General features: G+C 33.4%; 1 long non-coding RNA gene across 1 annotated transcript; it reads left to right on the top strand.

Annotated features, from left to right (window-relative positions):
- Window positions 1–1,818: 1,818 nt before the first annotated feature.
- On the top strand, window positions 1,819–4,026 carry LOC136032587 (uncharacterized). The gene is made up of 2 exons (XR_010618750.1): window positions 1,819–2,276; window positions 3,789–4,026. It is a non-coding gene; the product is annotated as an uncharacterized LOC136032587 (long non-coding RNA).
- Window positions 4,027–25,867: the final 21,841 nt, after the last annotated feature.

The following is a 25,867-nucleotide window of genomic DNA, read 5'->3' on the forward strand; positions in this document are numbered from 1 at the left end:
ATTATTCAGTGTAAGATCATCTTTTAGATTTTATTTCGTAACGATATCAACCATTAAAAAGGAAAAGGCTCAATTAGCTACAAAGTCAATATTCGATTTTAAATCCCTTCCTCTGTTCCTTGTCCAGAATGTTACCCCTGCAACACTTATGTGAGTGGAGATTTCAATGGGTGCCTTCAAAACCTCACGTCGCCTAGGCAACATAAATATGAGATCTGTAATCTATGATAACTTCACAACAGGAATTCATTCAGCTTAAAACAAATCAAAACCGAATAATAAATGTGTAAAGAGGAAACTCGTGTCCACTTCCGCTTGCTATTTGAATCCTATATATTTTTTGTGTTAAACGCAATAAGGAATGCATCTATTCTTGACCTACTAGCATAACCCATCTGCGCTCTAGTTTCTTTCTTTTTTTTATCATCCCTTATTGGTAAATTATTGTCGGTTATTGGGAGCTGCGTGGAGTTTTTCAGGGTAGGGGGGGGCTGGGTAGTAAGTGGTAACAACATCTTATATAATAGTTGGTTATGTAGCTAAACTCTAGTGTATGAAACCAGTTACTTTTTTCGACAAGCGCTAAAGGTGAAAAGCTAACTAACCAGTTCTGCTTGTTTGGTTCGTTGAGTGTATAATTGACTGAACTCATAGTTTCTGGGTCATAGGTTCCAGCCTTCGAGTTTATTTATTTTTTTTATATATATATGTATAGAGGATCAAACATTGAGGAACAAATGTATTACCATTTTTTTACCACAAATAAAAGACCAGAATGCGAGCTCAGATGAATTTTATGTAAGGATCTACCTTTTTGTAAATGGTTATTTCCAAAGTTATAATTCGGCATGTTTTTTTCGTTTTGTTTTAGGGTTAGTAGACTGACTTTTCAGAGGACATCTTTAGGGGGTGCCAAGGCTATTCAGAATTTTGTCTAGGGAGTTATTTCTCCTCCATTCATTACAAAACAGTGTGGATTTTCTTCTCTTTTTTTTTACAGAATTGTCGACAGACAGCATTTGCTGCTATTAAAGTAAAAATAAGATTCTAGAAGCAGCTTTTTTGAAGGAATATTTATTCACAAAATGTAGTTAAACGAATGCAAACGAATTTCCAAGGTCCTCAAAGAATGCAATGTTAGAGTTGCTGATTTACCACCTGCACACTAAGCAAAGGCTAAACATGAATATGAAGTTTGGCTGTCCTCATCCTCCCCCCCCCTCTCTCTCCACCATGGATTCACCTTAAACTTGTTATTCATACCAAACCCTTGATTTCCATTATGTAAATGATTATCTCCTGGAAGTTTCAATTTTCAAGCAATGTATTTTAGAACTAGTCCATACCTCTATGGCCTTGTCTTGATTTCTTATTTAACCACATTTTGAGCTGAAACGGGAAAACCTTGTGACTTTCAACTCCAATTTTGCTTCTGTCGTTTGCTGCTGAAAATAAGCCAATGAATGATTATCTTCTTCTCTGCTTTACCTTTTTTTTTCTTCTTTGAATACCTCTAATTTATAGTTTCAGCATCTGTTCAAAACTACCTATTTTTCTTGCCCTTTTTTTCTGTCTCGACTTTGTAATGCTATTCTGTTTTTGACCAACTCAAACATATGGTTTAATCTCTTATTGAGGAATTATAGGTTTATTTTCTTTATTCGGCTTTTGTCTCAATTTTCTACACTTAATTTTAAAGTCTTAATTTTCTAATGTTTAGTCTTTCTGTTTTCTTGTTGTTTTTTCTTTTTTCTTTTTTTTTTAATTTAGCCGTATTTTTTATCCTTAATTGTCTATTGTAGTTTGTATCTTATTGAGTTTAAGTTATATGTCAAATCTGATTCAGTTTTTTAAAAATTTATCGCACTTGAAATTCATAGGGTGGTGATGCGTTAACAGTACAATTGAACCGCTCGCCATCCAACTTTACGAATGAACGAGAAGTGAATGACCCAACCCCAATTGTCCAAGAAGAACGAGAAAATATTACTGTTACACATTTTTCTAAGGACACGGATAGTGGACGAGTCGAAAGAAAAACATTTTTGGAACGTTCAATATCGCCTATTGCCACCAACAGTTCTGTTGGTGATAATGTTGCTGATACGGAATCTCCCTTGCCTAAAAGTCCTGTCTCTCTGGTTCAAAATCCATTCTTAGATTGTAGCTCAATCAATTTGGGGCCAATACTATCCAGCACAAACCCATTTCTAAGTCCTACCTTTACAAAGACGATGAAATTTCAAGCAGAGGTTAAGCCTATTATTCGTGAAGAAGTAAGTTTTTGGCAAATCACAGTGGTGATGGATCATGGAGACTACTTCGTAGATTTGTTTTTGTAGTTTGAATATTTTCTTCTGCAAATCGCCTACTGCTTTTTTCTTATTTTATTTAATATATTGCAACTTGCAAAATATTTCTTTGCATTTCTTCAGCCTTTCAACGGTTGTCCTACTGTTGGGGCAAATCGATAACTACCAGTTCTTTTCTTCTTCTTTTTCAACATTTGAAAAAAGCAATGTTGGAGCTTTTAAGTGCATTGTAATGATTAGATTTTTCCTCTGCAAATTATCTACTGCTTATTAAAACGGTTTGCAGAAAATCTACATGCTTGAAAACTTGATTTTTCTTTATGTAATATTTGCATGCAAGGTATAGCATTTCTGTACAAATTACTCACCCGATTACTCATCGGGAAAAGTAAGTTTTTAGTGAAAAGGTGACGGATCTTATTGAACGCTTTTTGGATAAATTCTAATTTGGAAGTCATTTCCAGTTTAACTGCATTCACACTGCTAATGTCCGGGTATTTTATAGTCCTGATCTATGCAAAAAACATACCTGATTTTGTAGGTTAGTTTTCTTTCAAAACTTAGTTATTGTCATAAGTTGATTCAGAATGCCAAATTATGCCAATTTCAAAAGGAAAAAACAGCAGACATTTGCATATAGCCTAGGGCTATACTCAGTTGCTTGGGCAGGATAGGGTCTAGGGTATTGTTAAAATAGGCAACTGTGAAAAAAAAATTATGTACTAAAGTAGGAATTTTGTTCTGTTTAGTTCAGAATTTAACACTATTCCATAGAGTGTTCACTTTAAAACCAATAATGAAAAGCAGTTAAAAAACGACCAGAGGATCGGTAAACCTTATAAAACGAAAGCCCCTCGATTCTTGGCACATTAAGGATTGATTTGGAAAACATGTTGGAAATCTTTTGAAAATAAAACAAATTATCTACTTGACATTTCTGGAGGGGACTTAAGGCCCGAGGATCCAGAACCATGTGGTTTGTTGCAACAGTGGAGGCAAATATAGTTCAAAAGTGAGGGTAAAACAAAAATAGGTCAGCAAGTGAAAATATAAGTAATTATTGGAAATTGTTATATTCTCCAGATTTATTTCCTGGATTTACCTTTCCGTACATATTCATCAGGTTTGGAATCGGGAAGTAGTGCAAAAGGGGGGGGGGGGTATTCTAGGGAAACACAGCTTTGATTTAAAATAAGCGAGAGCTGAGTCATTCGGAAAAATACCATATATTTTGTGTAATATAGTACGATATATTTATGTTTCGTGAGACCTTGGACAAAATACATTAGAAAAGAATATGAAAGAAACATAAGAATAAGTTAAACGTGACAACGACAAATGAAATTTAGTCCCTGCCCGTGAGGGAGAAGTTTGATTTCAAAACTGTTGCTTAAAAAAAAAGTGTGTGAATTATTTACACGTTAATTCATTGCCACTATTATGTATTATTAATTTACTTTTTTTATGTTTTTTTAGGCTCGATCACCGTCTCCGAAGAAATCAATGGCTACTCTAGCACCATCTGCTTATAATAAAAATGGCTCTCCTACTTCGCTCGATCAACTCTCCCCTTGGCATGTGAATGAGTCAACTGGCAATACTACTAAAAAGGCAACTGCTACACATTCCGTAGTCACTACTGAACTTTAATTAATTGATTTTTCAGACATGATTGTTTTACCTTTTGCTATGAATATTGAGTCTCATAACCCTGTAGGTTGGGTACTTGTGTCTTCGGTTTGAGTTCAAGTTTTATTTGATGCTGGAGAATATTTAATCACGGTCAATAGCCAGTTTCGCTTTCTCGGGTAATGGGGTCCTTAAAACTAAAAATGGGTAAGGATGTATGAATGCTACTGCTCCTCCCTACTTCACAGATTGTGGTGTAACTTTCTGCGAAGCTGGAAAAAATATTTCCAAAGCCAGCTGTTAGGTGTTTGTTTTGCATTTTTCTGTTGAGGTTTTTTTTTCTAAATTAGAATTAGGCTTAGAGGAAAATATACTTACAGCTCTTCAGTGCTTTTGGACTTATGAGGGGTTTGTATCAAACTCACACCATGTCTATAGACTTTTGCTGCATACCAAATAATGTATTTCATTTCGGGCAAATAAAGGTGGTTGCTTCGGCAGAATAATGGAGGTTATTCTGTCGAATTGATTATGCATGATATTAAACGCCTTCCAACCTTTCATATATATTTTTATTGTACATTGAGGTATGGATGAATGATTTATTCAAATGTGGTATTTTAATGTTCTAAGTCTAAAATTTAAATAAATGGTGCCTTGCCGAATTGGAGTGAAGATTGGGTAACGTAGCAAATGGTATGGATAATTTTCACTTTAAAAGCTTTTAATAAATTTACTATTAATTATTTTCTAATTTAATCAATTAAATGTCAATTAATTTTTAATAGGTCAATTGTTTTAAGAGATTCAAGGATGTGTCAGTGTAGCCCTAAGAATGAAATTCTGGTCAAAAAGCATCAACTGTAAAAAAAAGAAAAAAAAGAAAAGGAAAGGCTTTCTGATTGTACTTTGTGGGATGGAGGAATTACTTATTGAAAGTATGAGCGGAGTTTTAATGATATTATTGTAGGTTTGAAATCTAAAATTGGGTAAGTGAAGCATTGCTGAAGTGGAGTGAAGATTGGATAGCGTTACAAAAAGTGCGGATAATATTTATTAATCAATTAGAAAAATTAATTGATGTAGTATTATTTTTTAAATTCAAATAATTAATATTAATCAATTTTTAACATTACTTCAAATAATTGTGAATGTGTCAATATAAACCTAAAAATAAACTTCGTCAAGGAACTTGATACAGAAGCTGTAAATAAATATGTAAAAAAGTGAGGTTTTATAATGGTGTTTTTCGGAAAATCTTGGGAGATGTTTTGGAAGTACGACCACTCAACATGGCTGCAATACTTCACGTGAAGAACGTCTTAAGCGTGTTTGTATCATAATTCACATACGAACTAGAATCACCTGACCCTAATTTAGAATAATGTAGGCTGGCATAGCTGTTGTTACCCATGGTAACTAGAATTGAATGGAAAATGTATTAGGGTTGAAACCAAACACATTGTTTTCTATGTACAACCTCTTAGTTCTCCTTAGGGTAATACTACTTGAAATATTCCTTAAGACCGTAGGACTTCAATCCACAGCTATTAATTTTGAGAACAGAATTTATATATTAAAATTACACTCAGAAAAGTATATATAGTATATGGTTAATTAATGCTATCTTGGGATTTCCCCCCAAATTTTGACATTTTTAAAAGTAAATTTACAGATATTAGTAAGTTCTCAGCGGCAACTTTCGTTATTTTTCTAATTACGGGGACTTGTTACATTGCTATTTTCAGTTTCGAAGATGTATAGTCACTAGTATAATTTTATACAGTTGTTAAGAGAAACTGGATAACTGCAAGAATTCAGGGAACCTCTGTAAGGGTAATTAGGGGGGCTCCAAAAGCTTTTAAAAAAAAATATGTTTAATGTTATCGTTCATGAGCTGTGGTATAGTTGTGCTTTATTTAATTACGTGATTACTAATTCAAAATCCTCATGTCGGCTTTTTTAAAAAGAAAATTTAGGGCGAAAAAATGCAGTGACAAAAATAGAAGTGTTAGGTTTCTTTAATTATGTTTATCTTTATTAATGGTGGAAGTTAACTATATTTATTTATCATCGCACTTTAGACCCCCCCCCACTCTCCTGATTCACATTACCCCGCTAATCCTCCCGCTGGAAGTTTTCCCAGGCGTACTGAAAATGTCATATACAAACTTTATGCGTAACAGAAACGATATATTGCAAGAATCAGGCATACAGGTTTTTTTTTTTTTCTGTAGTATAGTGATTCTGGTTCAGTATTTTCGTCATTTCAGGCAACTTGGTCACTTTTTTTTCTCTTTTTTAGTATTTACTTATTCAGGATCATTCGTTTTATACGATTGAAAGAGTATTGTATTAGGCAAGCTGCTAACTGATCATCCTTGTAAAACAAGAATTGTGGCAAGAATAATAAAGACAAAAATGGACGAAGTTTCGTCCATTATGGCTTGGGTGGTGAAGCTGCTTAATACACAAGCTGTAGATAAATATAGGAAAAAGAAAGTTTTCTGATTGCATCTCGGGGAATGGAGGCATTACTTATTCAAATTATAAGCGGGTTTTTGATGATATTATTGTAAATTTTAAATCTAAAATTGAAGAATTGTGATATGGTGTGAAGATTGAGTAGCGTAACAAATAGTGGGAATACTATCAGTTGGTCAATTAAAAAACTTTTAGTCGGTGTTTTACTAATTTTTGTTTAAATTTAATTAATTGTGGGCGTCCATAGAAGCTATTTATTCAATTTTTTTTAGATGTACATGACTTGTTAGATAGTTGTGGGTGTCCAATGAAGCTATATTTAATTTTGCTAGTGATGTACATAACTTGTTAGATAGCATGCTCACTATAGATTACTTTTCTGTTTCTTTTTTTTCTTCAACCAAAGTTTTTTTTATTATTATATCTCAATTTTAAGGCTTCAGTGTTCTGGTAAGTCAGTGCTTGGAATTAACACTGTTAATGGTGAAAATTTTCTGATGTGTTTTCTTACTTTAAAGTCTATATTTTCTTACTGACTTATGGGTTAGGATTCATGAATTTCTAAATATAAGTGATTACCCAGAGAAGCCTTGGTCTAAATTGCCTTTTAAATTTTCTTTCGCTTGCCATATTGACTAATTTTAATTCTTATCCATCTTATTTATGTATATAATTGTTGTAATTAGGATTAAGGGCAATATTTCTGTCAATAAGTTAACTTAATATTTTAGTTTACTTTGGTTACATCTTGTTTTGATTATCAAAACAAATTGGCATGTAATTTTGTTTTTTTTTTTTCAGAATTGTGCTTCACGAAAAAGAAAAAAAAATAAGCTTTTTTCTCTTTCTTTACTACTGAATAATTCTGATCCTAAAGTGGCCTTCACCCTCCGTGTTTAATTTTCTATTCTAAGTGGTTAAATTGCGTACCACTAATAATAACATTTTACCCTCAACCAAGTCCTTTTTTCACAAGTCAGACATAAAGATCATTTAAAGTATCATGGCGTTCTAAGCAAAAATTATCAATTTTATTGTCAAAATTTTCTAAACGTTCATCCACATTTTCTGTTTGTTGATATTAAGTTGAACTTTCCCCTAGACAAAATCATCTTATGGAACATAAAAATCTAAGTAGAGCTTGAATCTACTTGGAACTGCCACAGAGCTTAAAGAGCAAAAATTTGCGCAGTAAGATTATAAAACGTAACACAAAGTCTTAATTTGGGCTAGTGTGAATAGTTTTACGTTTTATTGGGAATGAAATAATATAACTCAATCATGTTTCAAGCTTGTTTTATCTTTTGTTTCAAGCACCATCTCTTATAATTATTACTATTATTATTGTTCTTATGAAGTATATGGTTTTATTCTAGTTAGTTGTTTCCAAGGTTGACGGGAACCATGGCGTGCGATTCCTGGTTTTGTGCATCGTTGTAAAATTCGTGTATTTTTGGTCTGGCCTATGTCCCCTTTGGCCCATGCTCTCGGCCGCCTTGGCTGCTTCCAATTTTGTATTAGTTGTGCCACATTTTGCTATTCCTGCCTTATAGTTGATCTTTCCCCTGTTCCGTCCAAGTGTGAGCCTTCTATTGCAAGTATCCTCTTCTTCTTTTGTTTAATAAATTTTATGAAAAATCGTGTTGTTGTTTTTTTATTATTAAATAATGTTGCAGTTGGCCTTTCTTTTGATTATCTCAACTTGACCCAGTGTTAGAGGTTTGCTTTCGTCTGTTCAGTTTCTTATCTTTGGAAAATTTACTGGGAGCTTTTTTGGTCCCATGTTACCTTAATACTCTTTTTGCTTTAATAACAGTCGCTGGCGCCTTGTTTAACCGAAAGATTAAGACCGTTAGCATAAAGCACAGAAAAAAAGAAACTATGACGTCTGCTATCAACTGATTTTAATAGATTTAGATCACAAAGGAGGATACCCTTGGATCTCTTAGGATAATTCTCGAGAAGCAAATGTGTTCTGACAGCTGATTCCAGGCCAAAATCCAAATTATCAATTATCTATCTGTCGATAATCTCCCCATCAATTATTGTTAACTACAAAGGTTAGAAGTACTTACTCAAGATTTATACGTTAAGTGAAAGAATTGTGCTTTAAGCGGTTGGTTATAATAACATTCCGAAGTTAATTTTCTCTTCAGCATGGAAAAACAGTACTACATAGAAAACATTCGAGTACACTAGAAGTACAAACACTTATCTGTAAAAATAAATGAATAGGGTCAATAACGGAGGAGGGTGCAATCTGGATAGAAATACCGTCAACATCTTGGCTATTATATCACTTCAGTTTCTTAGTTGCTTTAACTACAGAAGAAAGAGATATAAGAATACAAAACTGTTGACATAGTGGCATGTCGAAAATAGCACAAAGGAGTATACAAATAAAGCCTTTTCCAGCCTCAACTTCCCACTTTTTACATTAAAGTTTGACTTTTTATCCTAATTCTACAAGAACAACTGCTCAACCACAGGGGCCGTAAATTCGGAAAAAGATGTAGTTTTTTGAAGTTCTGTAAACCTGGTATAAACAGTGAAGGTTGATGATTAGGCAGCCACCCTTCATATGGGACGTAACTTATATTTGTCTTAAGTTTTGATGTTGCTATATACTTTTATTTGAAGAAAACTCGTATTGCTGTATTTAGCGCTGAAAAGAGTAGCTTAGTGGCTGAAGTAAAGCACTAAATTGAATTTGTTTGACAATAAGTGTTTAATACTGCGTCGACCCTTGGTAGATTTAGCGTTATCTTATAGCTGCGTTGCGGCTAAACTCGGTTTCAGGAGGAGTTTAATAATTTGGGGCTAGATCATCCCTCTGGTTGACTCGGTTTTATTTAAAAGCCTCTCTTTTTCGTCTGTTCTTTGATGGTGTAAATTTAAAATAAATGCAAGGGGAATCAGTTAATGGATCAGAGACTAGAGAATGGGGTCCTCTACTAAAAGCTATTGGAACTGCTCCTAGGGGCTGTTTATATTCCATTGATGTGCGGAAATTTAGCTACTTGTGTATCCTTCAGAGAATCAATAAACTTAAATTTTGCCCCAATTCTTTAAGAATGACCCCTGAATCATAAAGGCAGTAGAATAAATAGTTGAAATTAATAAAATTACTTTAGCGTAAGGAATGAGGTATTAGGAGGAGGTGACACTATCATATGCGTAATAATTTCTGTTCATTTTAAGTTTAAAGCTGCTCCTTACTTTCAGTCGAAGAAACTTTTTCATCTTTATTTTTTCATTGCTCTTTAAAAAAATGCTAAGAAATCCTGCGGCCCCTTCATGGAAATTCTCTTCCCCATAACAAATTCCTCCATGGAAAACTCCCCTCAGCAAAAAATCCCCCTCAGAGTGTCGGTACACTTCCCAATAATCATTATTATGTGTAAACGCTGGTCAAAGTTTGTGACTTGAAGCCCCTCCCATGGGGACTGTGGGGGAGTAAGTCGTCCCCAAAGACATAGTTTTTAGGCTTTTTTGACTATACTAAATAAAATGGTTATCTCAGAATTTTGAAAAAATGAGTGTGGGAGGGGGCCTAGGTGCCCTCCAATTTTTGGGTCACTTAAAATATTAATACTTATTTGAGATTAATTTCGATTGATTCTCGAACCACCTGTTCATTCCCCAAATCATTACTGATGAGTGAAGATTTTTCAAAAAGTATCGTGTGGGACGGATTATTAAATATATGCCAACCTAAAGCAGATTCAAAGGAGTTGTTGGAAGTATTTGAAATTAATTCCTTGTCTATGTCTTTTTTATGCTGTTGTAACCGTTTTTCTAGATTCTGATGGGTCCTGCTGACATAGTATTTTCCACAATCACAGGGTATTTGATAGACCCCTCTTTGTCGAGTAACTGGGGTCTTATCTTTACAGGAATTTAAGAAATTAATGATTTTAAGATTATTAGTAAAAACTACGTACAGATTATTTTTTGTGAAAATATTTTTTTCAAAAGTTTATTTATGCATTTATATACGAATCGGAGCAAATATTCAGGGCACGATCATTGAGGGAAGTTACAACTGCTCTTTTAACTTGCGGGGGGTGATTTGAATTAAAGTGAAGATATCCATTGTTTTGTGTTGCCTTTCGATACATAGTAATGAAGAAATAAACTTTATCAGAGATATTCTTTTTGGTAATGGATACCCCCTTCCTTTTGTCAATAAAATAATTAATCATAGAATAAAAAGACATTCTTGTAAAATCGAAGAAGATATTTCACAATCTGAGGCTACTGATAAGCCCTCAAATATTGTCATATGTTCCGTATATCCCAAAAATCACAAAAAAACTAAAAAAAATATAATCTGTACGTAGTTTTTACTAATAATTTTAAAATCATTAATTTCTTAAATTCCGTTAAAGTAAAGACCCCAGCTACTTGCCAAAGAGGGGTCTATCAAATACCCTGTGATTGTGGAAAATACTTTGTCGGCAGGACCCCTCAGAATCTAGAAAAACGGTTACAACAGCATAAAAAAGACATAGACAAGGAATTAATTTCAAATAGTTCCAACAACTCCTTTGATTCTGCTTTAGGTTGGCATGTATTTAATAATCCGTCCCACACGATACTTTTTGAAAAATCTTCACTCATCAATAATGATTTGGGGATATAACAGGTGGTTCGAGAATCAATCGAAATTAATCTCAAAATAAGTAATAATATTTCTTTGAATAAGGACTTGGGGGAATACTCACTAATTTCTTTATGCTCAAATTTAATTCAAATGATCTAACAAAATATTTTACTTAACCGATTTATAATAGTACTGAACCAGCTACGAAAAGGCCTTTGAGACGACTGCTAAAAAAGCAAGGTTGGCTCTGAGAAATTGCATTTAATCACTTTGTTCTCTTAAGTTTGAATTAATTTATATTCTCGCTTCATTCTTTTTGTCAGTCCTAGTTGAACTTCGTTGAAGTAAGGATGCTATGGCTGTTTTTAAAAAAGTTTAAAAAAACATTATTTAGTTTTAATTCTCACAATTTAATGTAAGTTTATTTATATATACATACTAGCTGTATGGGAGGCGCTTCGCCCCCCCCCCCCGCGCGCGTAAGTCGGTACGCGCCTTTGTAGTTGTGTCCCTGTGTACCACCTATGAATATAGATAGATTTATATATGTGTTTTGAACTACGTAAAACTTACGAATATACAACATTCTTGGCTTTCACATTGTCTGTGCATATACAAACCTTATGTACTAATAATGACGTCATATGCAAACACTCTTTTTACAAGCAAACAAACATGCATACACACAACTCGTTTTTATATAGATAGATAGATACAATACAAATTAACTGCGTAAAACTTGCGAATATACAACATTCTTCACTGTCCAATTGTCGCTGCATATAAATAGATTGTCAGGTTTACTGACCCTCGAACATGCAACTTACAATTGTTCATGGGAAAAACAATCAGTATTAAGATCTATACCACATTTTTCTAATGATTGACCTTGAGCTTTGTTGATGGTGATTGCAAATGCTAATCGAATTGGGAATTGCAATCTTTTAAATTGAAAAGGCAGATCCGTTGGTATCATGGGAATGCGAGGAATAAGAACAGCCTCACCCTCAAAAGGCCCTGTCAAGATTGTGGCCTCTATTACGTTTTCCATTGTTTTTTTTTACGGCAAGTCGGGTGCCATTGCAAAGCTTTGATGGGTTGATATTTCTTAACAGTATTATTGGTACGCCTATTTTTAGTTGTAGCACGTGTGGTGGAAACTCTGAAAGATCCACGGAATTTAAAAATTCAGATGGATGATTAACCGCCTCATTTGGTTCCAAAACTGTGTCGACTGACTTGTAAAGGACTGCCTGGTCTCGAATCTTGGTCAAAACAATATTGACGCAATAGTATCTTGAGCATATTCATGCATATGACGGGAACTGCCAGCATATGACGAAGGTAAAATCGTTAATCTTCCAACGTTTGTGGTATTACTGTCATTTACTACTGCATCTCGCAAATGAATGTATTGTTCAGAGCGGAGCTTAGTCTGATTCAGACGGATATATAGCAAAAGTTCTGATTTTATTTTTGCATACATATCAACGACGTATTGGTGAAACAATTGACGGCATTTTAAAATATAATTGTCTTCATCCTGCCGAATCATTAGTCTATAGGAATAATAATGCATTGCACTGCATTTCTTATTCATTTCTTTGTTAGTGGCTGGATTCATCAATTTAATATGAAAGTGATAGCCGTCGGCTCCATCCCAAAAAATGATAGTATATTGTAGGGCATCGTAGCATCAGTGAGTTTCAGCAATTCTTACCAACTGAGCGTTTTGCTTATGAAGAATAATATCTCGAGGTAAAAACTGATCACCGACCATAACGATTGCCACTTCGTCGATAGTTGGAGCATTGTATCAACGCACGAGTGGGCCAGGAGGCGTTTTGTCAGCGGAAATAACAATTTTATGCGTATCAGTAGGCATCAAATCGGTGGCTGTTTTGAACAGACGCACTAAATTATTATTTTCGTGGAAAAGATGTTGCAATTGGGAAACGATTGTCCTTTCAACGTTGGGAGAAATTTCGCAACGAGTATTCAATTCAAAATTTCTATCACTGATGAAGTACAATTGTAAAAATTTATGATTTTCGCCTGAGAATGGTAGAATGGACCCTGCTCTATGATAAATTTGCCCTTTTACTTTGAAAGTAGGCATAAATTGATCTTGATTTTCGATTTGGGCACCAAACGATGTCATTTGGAACCATGAGTTATATTTTCTGATGTTTAATAAAAAAAACGCTTAGATTCTGACGTAGTTCCAGTAAGCAAAGTCTTCAATGGCTCTGGTGGTGCAGCCAGTAGAGGAAGTTTAACTTTCCCTGAGGCGCAACACATTCCCATTGTTTCACCATTAAATTTCAAGGCCTTGCAGTAGGGACAAATTTTAGACACAGTCCCGATTTCAACACATCTACTATAATCATCGACTGGGCTGTACCTGAATACCATGCGATCATTTTCACGTTGCTCTTGTGATTCCTCGGCACGCTTTCTTTTGGCATTATCTCTTGAAGCCGCAAGCCTGTTTTCACGTTGCTCTTGTGATTCCTCGACACGCCTTCTTTTTTCACTTTCTCATTTAGCAGCACATCTGGTTTCGCGTTGCTCTGGTAGTTCCTCGACACGCCTTCGTTGACGTAAATTGCACATTCCTAATCTAGCATTATCTCTTGAAGCCGCAAACCTGTTTTCACGTTGCTCTTGTGATTCCTCGACACGCCTTCTTTTTTTACTTTCTCTTTCAGCAGCAAGTCTGGTTTCGCGTTGCTCTGGAAGTTCCTCGACACACCTTCGTTGACGTAAATTGCACATTCCTAATCTGGCCCTTTCTCTTTGAACCGCAAGCCTGGTTTTGCTTTTTGGTAACATTCTATAACATTGACAGTTGGAGAAATCTCCATGTGCCAAGCTTGCTAAAGCTCAACAATTTATAATAAACCTCAAAATTTTAAGTATCTTTTTTAAGGTTTTCAAATTACATTAATCTATTGTCAAAATATTTCGAAATATTTATGCAATTCCCAGTTTTTACATTTAAACCCTCAACACAAAAATACATACAACTTATTTTTATATATATAGAAGATATAATCTGGCGTAACAGGCAAAGTGTAACAGACATAACCCACAGACAACCCAGAGTAATATTATTACTTATTTGAGATTAATTTCGATTGATTCTCGAACCACCTGTTAAATCCCCAAATCATTACTGATGAGTAAGGATTTTTCAAAAAGTATCGTGTGGGACGGATTATTAAATATATGCCAACCTAAAGCAGAATCAAAGGAGTTGTTGGAACTGTTTGAAATTAATTCCTTGTCTATGTCTTTTTTATGCTGTTGTAACCGTTTTTCTAGATTCTGATGGGTCCTGCTGACATAGTATTTTCCACAATCACAGGGTATTTGATAGACCCCTATTTGTCGAGTAACTGGGGTCTTATCTTTACAGGAATTTAAGAAATTAATGATTTTAAAATTATTAGTAAAAACTACGTACAGATTATTTTTTGTGCAAATATTTTTTTCACAAGTTTATTTATGCATTTATATACGAATCGGAGCAAATATTCAGGGCACGATCATTGAGGGAAGTTGCAACTGCTCTTTTAACTTGCGGGGGGTGATTTGAATTAAAGTGAAGATATCTATTGTTTTGTGTTGGCTTTCGATAGATAGTAATGAAGAAATAAACTTTATCAGAGATATTCTTTTTGGTAATGGATACCCCATTCCTTTTGTCAATAAAATAATTAATCATAGAATAAAAAGACATTCTTGTAAAATCGAAGAAGATATTTCACAATCTGAGGCTTTATGCTCAAATTTAATTAAAAATGATCTAACAAAACATTTTACTTAACCGATTTATAATAGTACTGAACCAGCTACGAAAAGGCCTTTGAGACGACTGCCAAAAAAGCAAGGTTGGCTCTAAGAAATTCCATTTAGTCACTTTGTTCTCTTTAGTTTGAATTAAATTATATTCTCACTTCATTCTTTTTGTCAGTCGTAGTTGAACTTCGTTGAAGTAAGGATGCTAGGGCTGTTTTTAAAAAAGTTTTAAAAAACATTATTTAGTTTTAATTCTCACAATTTAATGTAAGATTATTTATATATACATTCTAGTTGGTGGGGGCGCTTCGTGCCCCACCCCAAGCCCCCCCCGCGCGCGTAAGTCGTTACGCGCCATATTAGTTACGCGCCATTGTAGTTGAGTTCCTGTGTACTACCTATGAATATAGATAGATTTATATATGTGTTTTGAACTACGTAAAACTTGCGAATATACAACATTCTTGGCTTTCCCATTGTCTGTGCATATACAAAGCCTTATGTACTAATAATGACGTCATATGCTACCGCTCTTTTTCAAGCAAATAAACATGCATACACACAACTCGTTTTTATATAGATAGACTAGCTGTTGGGGTGGCGCTTCGCGCCACCCCAACACCTAGTTGGTGGGGGCGCTTCGCGCCCCCCAAGCCCCCCCCGCGCGCGTAAGTCGTTACGCGCCATATTAGTTACGCGCCATTGTAGTTGTGTCCCTATGTCCCACCTGTGAATATAGATAGATATATATATTTATATATATATATATATATATATATATATATATATATATATATATATATATATATATATATATATATATATATATATATATATATATGTTTTTAACTACGTAAAACTTGCGAATATACAACATTCTTTGCTGTCCCATTGTCTGTGCATATAAATAGATTTTCAGGTTTACCGACTCTTGAACATGCAACATATAATGGTCCATGGGAAAACAATCCGTATTCAGATCTATACCTCATGATTCTAATGATTGCCCTTGAGCTTTGTTGATGGTGATTGCTAATCGACCATTCCCTGAGTCGCCATCGTCATTTATATATCCCCCTGTGCACCCCGGCGTCCCCTTTGTAGTTATGTCCCTGTGTCCCGGTCGTCATTTATATTCCCTGTGTCCCGATCGTCATTTGTGTCCCGGTGTTCCAGTCTGTGATTTCTCTTTGAGTGTCCCGGGCGTCATTTATATTCCTTGTGTCCCGGTGTCCCGGTCGTCATTAATATCCCCCTGTGCCCCCCGGCGTCCCCATTGTAGTTGTGTCCCTGTGTCCCGGTCGTCATTTATATTCCCTGTGTCCCGGTCGTCATTTGTATCCCGGTGTCCCGGTCTGTATATACATTCGTTTTTTAGTTTTGTTTTTCTCCTTTATTTTTTTCCTTTTTTCTTTTTTTTCTTTTTTAGTTTATTTAGATTTTTAGATTTAGTTTTTTTATTAGTTTTTAGTTTTTTTGTAGTTTTTACCATTTTTTTAGTTTTTTTAGTTTTTTTTTTACTTATGTCCTGGTCGTCATTTATACTCCCTGTGTCCCGGTCGTCATTTGTGTCTCGGTGCTTTGTTGATTGCTAATTTATATTATATTTATATTTATATTTTTTATATTTATTAATATTTTTTTAGTTTTCTTTTTCTCTTATTTTTCAGTTTTTTCCTTTTTTTTTAGTTTTTTCTTTTTTAGTTTTTAGTTTTTTTTTGTTTTTTACCTTTTTTTAGTTTTTTTATTTTTTTTAGTTTTTTAACTTTTTTAGTTTTTTTATTAGTTTTTAGTTTTTTTTTAGTTTTTGCCTTTTTTTAGTTTTTTCAGTTTTTTTTTAGTTTTTAGTTTTTTACCTTTTTTTAGTTTTTTTTAGTTTTTTAGCTTTTTTAGTTTTTTTTTCTTTTTAGTTTTTTTTGTAGTTTTTACCTTTTTTAGTTTTTTTTCTTCTTTTGTATTAGTGTGAAATAATTCAGACGTCATATGCGGACAAACACGACGTCACTCGACAGACAGACAGACAGACATAACCCACAAACAACTTATTTTTATATATATTTATTCATATGTTTTTAGTTTTCTTTTTCTCTTTTATTTTTCAGTTTTTTCCTTTTTTTTAGTTTTTTTCTTTTTTAGTTTTTAGTTTTTTTTAGTTTTTTACCTTTTTTTAGTTTTTTTTTTAGTTTTTTTAGTTTTTTAGCTTTTTTAGTTTTTTTATTAGTTTTTTTTTTTTTGTAGTTTTTGCCTTTTTTTATTTTTTTCAGTTTTTTTTTAGTTATTAGATTTTTACCTTTTTTTAGTTTTTTTTAGTTTTTTAGCTTTTTTAGTTTTTTTTCTTTTTAGTTTTTTTTTGTAGTTTTTACCTTTTTTAGTTTTTTTCTTCTTTTGTATTAGTGTGAAATAATTCAGACGTCATATGCGAACAAACATGACGTCACCTGATCCATCCACAGATCCACACACAGACAACTTATTTTTATATATATAGATATATACAATACAAATTAACTGCGTAAAACTTGCAAATATACAAAATTCTTCGCTGTCCAATTGTCGCTGCATATAAATAGATTGTCAGGTTTACCGACCCTCGAACATGCAACGTACAATTTTCCTTGGGAAAAACAATCAGTATTAAGATCTATACCACATTTTTCTAATGATTGACCTTGAGCTTTGTTGATGGTGATTGCAAATGCTAATCAAATTGGGAATTGCAATCTTTTAAATTGAAAAGGCAGATCCGTTGGAATCATGGAAATGCGAGGAATAAGAACAGCCTCACCCTCAAAAGGCCCTGTCAAGATTGTGGCCTCTATTATGTTTTCCATTGTTTCTTTTTACGGCAAGTCGCGTGCAATTGCAAAGCTTTGGTGGGTTGATATTTCTTAACAGTATTATTGGTACGCCTATTTTTAGTTGTAGCACGTGTGATGGAAACATTGAAAGATCCACGGGATTTAAATATTCAGATGGATAATTAACCGCCTCATTTGGTTCCAAAACTGTGTCGACTGACTTGTAAAGGACTGCCTGGTCTCGAATCTTGGTCAAAACAATATTGACGCAATAGCATCTTGAGCATATTCATGCATATGACGGGGACTGCCAGCATATGACGAAGATAAAATCGTTAATATTCCAACGTTTGTGGTATTACCGTCATTTACATCTGCATCTCGCAAATGAATGTATTGTTCAGAGCGGAGCATCGTTTGATTCAGACGGATATATAGCAAACGTTCTGATTTTATTTTTGCATACATATCAACGACGTATTGGTGAAACAATTGACGGCATTTTAAAATATAATTGTCTTCATCCTGCCGAATCATTAGTCTATAGGAATAATAATGCATTGCACTGCATTTCTTATTCATTTCGTTGTTAGTGGCTGGATTCATCAATTTAATATGAAAGTGATAGCCGTCGGCTCCATCCCAAAAAATGATAGGATATTGTAGGGCATCGTAGCATCGATGATTTTCAGCAATTCTTACCAACTGAGCGTTTCGCTTATGAAGAATAATATCTTGAGGTAAAAACTGATCACCGACCATAACGATTGCCACTTCGTTGATAGTTGGAGCATTGTATCTACGCACATGTTGGCCAGGAGGCGTTTTGTCAGCGGAAATAGCAATTTTATGCGTATCAGTAGGCATCAAATCGACGGCTGTTTTGAACAGACTCACTAAATTATTATTTTCGTGGAAAAGATGTTGCACTTGGGAAACGATTGTCCTTTCAACGTTGGGAGAAATTCCGCAACGTGTATTCAATTCAGAATTTCTATCACTGATGAAGTACAATTGCATAAATTTATGATTCTCGCCTGAGAATGGTAGAAGAGACCCTGCTCTATGATAAATTTGCCCTTTTACTTCGAAAGTAGGCATAAATTTGATCTTGATTTTCGATTTGGGCACCAAACGATGTCATTTGGAAACATGAGTTATATTTTCTGATGTTTGATAAAAAAAAAACGCTTAGATTCTGACGTAGTTCCAGTAAGCAAAGTCTTCAATGGCTCTGGGGGTGCAGCCAGTAGAGGAAGTTTAACTTTCCCTGAGGCGCAACACATTCCCATTGTTTCACCATTAAATTTCAAGGCCTTGTAGTAGGGACAAATTTTAGACATAGTCCCGATTTGAACTCATCTACTATAATTATCGACTGGGCTGTACCTGAATGCCATGCGATTATTTTCACGTTGCTCTTGTGATTCCTCGGCACGCTTTCTTTTGGGATTATCTCTTGAAGCCGCAAGCCTGTTTTCACGTTGCTCTTGTGATTCCTCGACACGCCTTCTTTTTTCACTTTCTCTTTTAGCAGCAAGTCTGGTTTCGCGTTGCTCTGGTAGTTCTTCGACACGCCTTCGTTGACGTAAATTGCACATTCCTAATCTAGCATTATCTCTTGAAGCCGCAAGCCTGTTTTCACGTTGCTCTTGTGATTCCTCGACACGCCTTTTTTTTACTTTCTCTTTCAGCAGCAAGTCTGGTTTCGCGTTGCTCTGGTAGTTCCTCGACACGCCTTCGCTGACGTAAATTGCACATTCCTAATCTGGCCCTTTCTCTTTGAACCGCAAGCCTGGTTTTGCTTTTTATATAAGAGATGAAGTACAATTGTAAAAATTTATTATTCTCGCCTGAGAATGGTAGAAAGGACCCTGCTCTATGATAAATTTGCCCTTTTACTTTGAAAGTAGGCATCTACGCACATGTTGGCCAGGAGGCGTTTTGTCAGCGGAAATAACAATTTTATGCGTATCAGTAGGCATCAAATCGATGGCTGTTTTGAACAGACTCACTAAATTATTATTTTCGTGGAAAAGATGTTGCAATTGGGAAACGATTGTCCTTTCAACGTTGGGAGAAATTTCGCAACGTGTATTCAATTCAAAATTTCTAGCACTGATGAAGTACAATTGTAAAAATTTATGATTTTCGCCTGAGAATGGTAGAAGGGACCCTGCTCTATTATAAATTCGGCCTTTTACTGTGAAAGTAGGCATAAATTGATCTTGATTTTCGATTTGGGCACCAAACGATGTCATTTGGAAACATGAGTTATATTTTCTGATGTTTGATAAAAAAAAACGCTTAGATTCTGACGTAGTTCCAGTAAGCAAAGTCTTCAATGGCTCTGGGGGTGCAGCCAGTAGAGGAAGCTTAACTTTCCCTGAGGTGCATCACATTCCCATTGTTTCACCATTAAATTTCAAGGCCTTGCCGTAGGGACAAATTTTAGACATAGTCTCGATTTGAACACATCTACTGTAATCATCGACTGGGCTGTACCTGAATGCCATGCGATAATTTTCACGTTGCTCTTGTGATTCCTCGGCACGCTTTCTTTTGGCATTATTTCTTGAAGCCGCAAGCCTGTTTTCACGTTGCTCTTGTGATTCCTCGACACGCCTTCTTTTTTCACTTTCTCTTTTAGTAGAAAGTCTGGTTTCGCGTTGCTCTGGTAGTTCTTCGACACGCCTTCGTTGACGTAAATTGCACATTCCTAATCTAGCATTATCTCTTGAAGCCGCAAGCTTGTTTTCACGTTGCTCTTGTGATTCCTCGACACGCGTTCTTTTTTTACTTTCTCTTTCAGCAGCAAGTCTGGTTTCGCGTTGCTCTGGTAGTTCCTCGACACGCCTTCGTTGACGTAAATTGCACATTCCTAATCTGGCCCTTTCTCTTTGAACCGCAAGCCTGGTTTTGCTTTTTGGTAACATTCTATAACAGTGACAGTTGGAGAAATTTCCACGTGCCAAGCTTGCTAAAGCTCAACAATTTATAATAAACCTCAAAATTTTAAGTATCTTTTTTAAGGTTTTCAAATTACATTAATCTATTGTCAAAATATTTCAAAATATTTATGCAATTCCCAGTTTTTACATTTAAACCCACAACACAAAAATACATACAACCAATTTTTATATATATAGAAGATATAATCTGGCGTAACAGGCAAAGTGTAACAGACATAACCCACAGACAACTTATTTATATATATATATAAGATATATACAAGCTGTTGGAGTGGCGCTTCGCGCCACCCCAACACCTAGTTGGTGGGGGCGCTTCGCGCCCCTTCCAAGCCCCCCTCCCCCCACGCGCGTAAGTTGTTACGCGCCATATTAGTTACGCGCCAATGTAGTTGTGTCCCTTTGTCCCACCTGTGAATATAGAAAGATATATATATATATATATATATATATATATATATATATATATATATATATATATATATATATATATATATATATATATATATATATGTTTTTAACTACGTAAAACTTGCGAATATACAACATTCTACGATGTCCCATTGTCTGTGCATATAAATAGATTGTCAGGTTTACCGACTCAAGAACAAGCAACATAAAATTGTCCATGGGAAAAATAATCCGTATTCAGATCTATACCTCATTATTCTAATGATTGCCCTTGAGCTTTGTTGATGATGATTGCTAATCGAACGTTCCCTATGTCCCTGTCGTCATTTATATATCCCCCTGTGCCCCCGGCATTCCTTTTAGTTTTTTTTTAGTTTTTTAGCTTTTTTAGTTTTTTTTCTTTTTAGTTTTTTTTGTAGTTTTTACCTTTTTTAGTTTTTTTTCTTCTTTTGTATTAGTGTGAAATAATTCAGACGTCATATGCGGACAAACACGACGTCACTCGACAGACAGACAGACAGACACAACCCACAAACAACTTATTTTTATATATATTTATTCATATTTTTTAGTTTTCTTTTTCTCTTTTATTTTTCAGTTTTTTCCTTTTTTTTAGTTTTTTTCTTTTTTAGTTTTTAGTTTTTTTTTAGTTTTTTACCTTTTTTTAGTTTTTTTTAGTTTTTTTAGTTTTTTAGCTTTTTTAGTTTTTTTATTAGTTTTTATTTTTTTTTGTAATTTTTGCCTTTTTTTATTTTTTTCAGTTTTTTTTAGTTATTAGATTTTTACCTTTTTTTAGTTGTTTTTAGTTTTTTAGCTTTTTTAGTTTTTTTTTCTTTTTAGTTTTTTTTTGTAGTTTTTACCTTTTTTAGTTTTTTTCTTCTTTTGTATTAGTGTGAAATAATTCAGACGTCATATGCGGACAAACATGACGTCACCTTATCCACAGATCCACACACAGACAACTTATTTTTATATATATATATATATATATATATATATATATATATATATATATATATATATATATATATATATATATATATATATATATATATATATATATATATATATATATATATATATATATATCTATCTATATAAAAATAAGTTGTCTGTCTGTCTGTGGATGGATCAGGTGACGTCACCTGAAAAAACTGGATCAGGTGACGTCAAAACTGAAAAAACTAAAAAAAGGCAAAAACTACAAAAAAAAACTAAAAACTAATAAAAAAAATAAAAAAGCTAAAAAACTAAAAAAACTAAAAAAAGGCAAAAACTACAAAAAAACTAAAAACTAATAAAAAAGCTAAAAAACTAAAAAAACTAAAAAAAGGCAAAAACTACAAAAAAACTAAAAACTAATAAAAAAAAATAAAAAAGCTAAAAAACTAAAAAAACTAAAAAAACTAAAAAAAGGTAAAAAACTAAAAAAACTAAAAACTAAAAAAAACTAAAAAAAAAGGAAAAAACTGAAAAATAAGCTAAAATAAAGGTAAAAACCAATAAAAACTAAAAAAAAACTGAAAAAACTAAAAAAAGGCAAAAACTACAAAAAAAAAACTAAAAACTAATAAAAAAAGTAAAAAAGCTAAAAAACTAAAAAAACTAAAAAAACTAAAAAAAGGTAAAAAACTAAAAAAAATAAAAAATAAAAAAAAACTAAAAAAAGGAAAAAACTGAAAAATAAGCTAAAATAAAGGTAAAAACCAATAAAAAACTAAAAAGAAAAAAAGGAAAAAACTAAAAAAAATTTTCATCTAAAAAACTAAAAAAACTAAAAAAGGTAAAAACTAAAAGAACTAAAAAAGAAAAAAATAAATGACGACACTCAAAGAGAAAGCGACCAGGACAAAAGGAATGTTCGATTAGCAATCAACAAAGCACCGGGACACAGGGAGTATAAATGACGACCAGGACATAAGTAAAAAAAAAACTATCTATATATATAAAAATAAGTTGTCTGTGGATCTGTGGATCGTGGATCAGGTGACGTCACCTGAAAAAACTGGATCAGGTGACGTCAAAACTGAAAAAACTAAAAAAAGGCAAAAACTACAAAAAAAACTAAAAACTAATAAAAAAAATAAAAAAGCTAAAAAACTAAAAAAACTAAAAAAAGGCAAAAACTACAAAAAAAACTAAAAACTAATAAAAAAGCTAAAAAACTAAAAAAACTAAAAAAAAGGCAAAAACTACAAAAAAACTAAAAACTAATAAAAAAAATAAAAAAGCTAAAAAGCTAAAAAAACTAAAAAAACTAAAAAAAGGTAAAAAACTAAAAAAAACTAAAAACTAAAAAAAACTAAAAAAAAGGAAAAAACTGAAAAATAAGCTAAAATAAAGGTAAAAACCAATAAAAAACTAAAAAAAAAACTGAAAAAACTAAAAAAAGGCAAAAACTACAAAAAAACTAATAAAAAAAGTAACAAAGCTAAAAAACTAAAAAAACTAAAAAAACTAAAAAAACTAAAAAAAGGTAAAAAACTAAAAAAAATAAAAAATAAAAAAAAAACTAAAAAAAAAGGAAAAAACTGAAAAATAAGCTAAAATAAAGGTAAAAACCAATAAAAAACTAAAAAGAAAAAAAGGAAAAAACAAAAAAAAAATTTCATCTAAAAAACTAAAAAAACTAAAAAAGGTAAAAACTAAAAGAACTAAAAAAGAAAAAAATAAATGACGACACTCAAAGAGAAAGCGACCAGGACAAAAGGAATGTTCGATTAGCAATCAACAAAGCACCGGGACACAGGGAGTATAAATGACGACCAGGACATAAGTAAAAAAAAAAATTAACAAAACTAAAAAGAAGGTAAAAACTACAAAAAAACTAAAAAGAAAAAAAAACTAAAAACTAATAAAAAAACTAAAAAATCTAAAAATCTAAATAAACTAAAAAAGAAAAAAAAAGGAAAAAAATAAAGGAGAAAAACAAAACTAAAAAACGAATGTATATACAGACCGGTACACCGGGATACAAATGACGACCGGGACACAGGGAATATAAATGACGACCGGGACACAGGGACACAACTACAACGGGGACACCGGGGGAAACAGGGGGATATAAATGACGACCGGGACAAAAAAACTAAAAAGAAAAAAAAACTAAAAACTAATAAAAAAACTAAAAAATCTAAAAATCTAAATAAGCTAAAAAAGAAAAAAAAAGGAAAAAAATAAAGGAGAAAAACAAAACTAAAAAACGAATGTATATACAGACCGGGACACCGGGATACAAATGACGACCGGGACACAGGGAATATAAATGACGACCGGGACACAGGGACACAACTACAACGGGGACACCGGGGGAAACAGGGGGATGTAAATGACGACCGGGACACCGGGACAGGGAATGGTCGATTAGCAATCACCATCAACAAAGGGCAATCATTAGAATCATGAGGTATAGATCTGAATACAGATTGTTTTCCCATGGACCATTATATGTTGCATGTTCAAGAGTCGGTAAACCTGACAATCTATTTATATGCAAAGACAATGGGACAGCAAAGAATGTTGTATATTCGCAAGTTTTACGTAGTTAAAACCATATATATATATATATATATATATATATATATATATATATATATATATATATATATATATATATATATATATATATATATATATATATATATATATATATATATATATATATATATATATATATATATATATATATATATATATATATATATATATATATATATATATCTATCTATCTATATTCACAGGTGGGACATAGGGACACAACTACAATGGCGCGTAACTATTATGGCGCGTAACGACTTACGCGCGCGGGGGGGCTTGGGGGGGGCGCGAAGCGCCCCCACCAACTAGGTGTTGGGGTGGCGCGAAGCGCCACCCCAACAGCTAGTATATATATATATATATATATATATATATATATATATATATATATATATATATATATATATATATATATATATATATATATATATATATCTATATTCACAGGTGGGACATAGGGACACGACTACAATGGCGCGTAACTATTATGGCGCGTAACGACTTACGCGCGCGGGGGGGCTTGGGGGGGGCGCGAAGCGCCCCCACCAACTAGGTGTTGGGGTGGCGCGAAGCGCCACCCCAACAGCTAGTATATATATATATATTTAACTACGTAAAACTTGCGAATATACAACATTCTTTGCTGTCCCATTGTCTGTCCATATAAATAGATTCTCAGGTTTACCAGCTCTTGAACATGCAACATAATAATTGTCCATGGGAAAACAATCCGTATTCAGATCTATACCGCATTTTTCTAACGATTGCCCTTGAGCTTTGTTGATTGCTAATCGAACATTCCCTTTGTCCCCATCGTCATTTATATATCCCCCTGTGCCCCCGTTGTAGTTGTGTCCCCGTGTCCTGGTCGTCATTTATATTCCATGTGTCCCGGTCGTCATTTGTGTCCCGGTATCCCAGTCTGTAATTTCTCTTTGAGTGTCCCGGTCGTCATTTATATTCCCTCTGTCCCGGTCGTCATTTGTGTCCCGGTCTGTAATTTTCTTTGAGTTTTCCGGTCGTCATTTATATTCCCTATGTCCCAGTCGTCATTTGTGTCCCCGTGTCCCGGTCTGTAGTGTCATCTTATAATGACGTCATATACAAAACCTTATATACTTATAATGACGTCAAATGCAAACCCACAAACAAACAAACATGCATATATACAACTTATTTATATATATATATATATATATATATATATATATACATAGATACAGTTTCCTTTTTAGTTTTTTTTTCTTTTTTAGTTTTTTCTTTTCTTAGTTTTTTTCGTTTTTCTTTTTTTAGTTTCTTCTTTTTATTGATTTGTTT

This window comes from Artemia franciscana, chromosome 1 (genome assembly GCF_032884065.1).
Source record: "Artemia franciscana chromosome 1, ASM3288406v1, whole genome shotgun sequence".
In the NCBI taxonomy this organism is placed as follows: Eukaryota; Metazoa; Arthropoda; class Branchiopoda; order Anostraca; family Artemiidae; genus Artemia; species Artemia franciscana.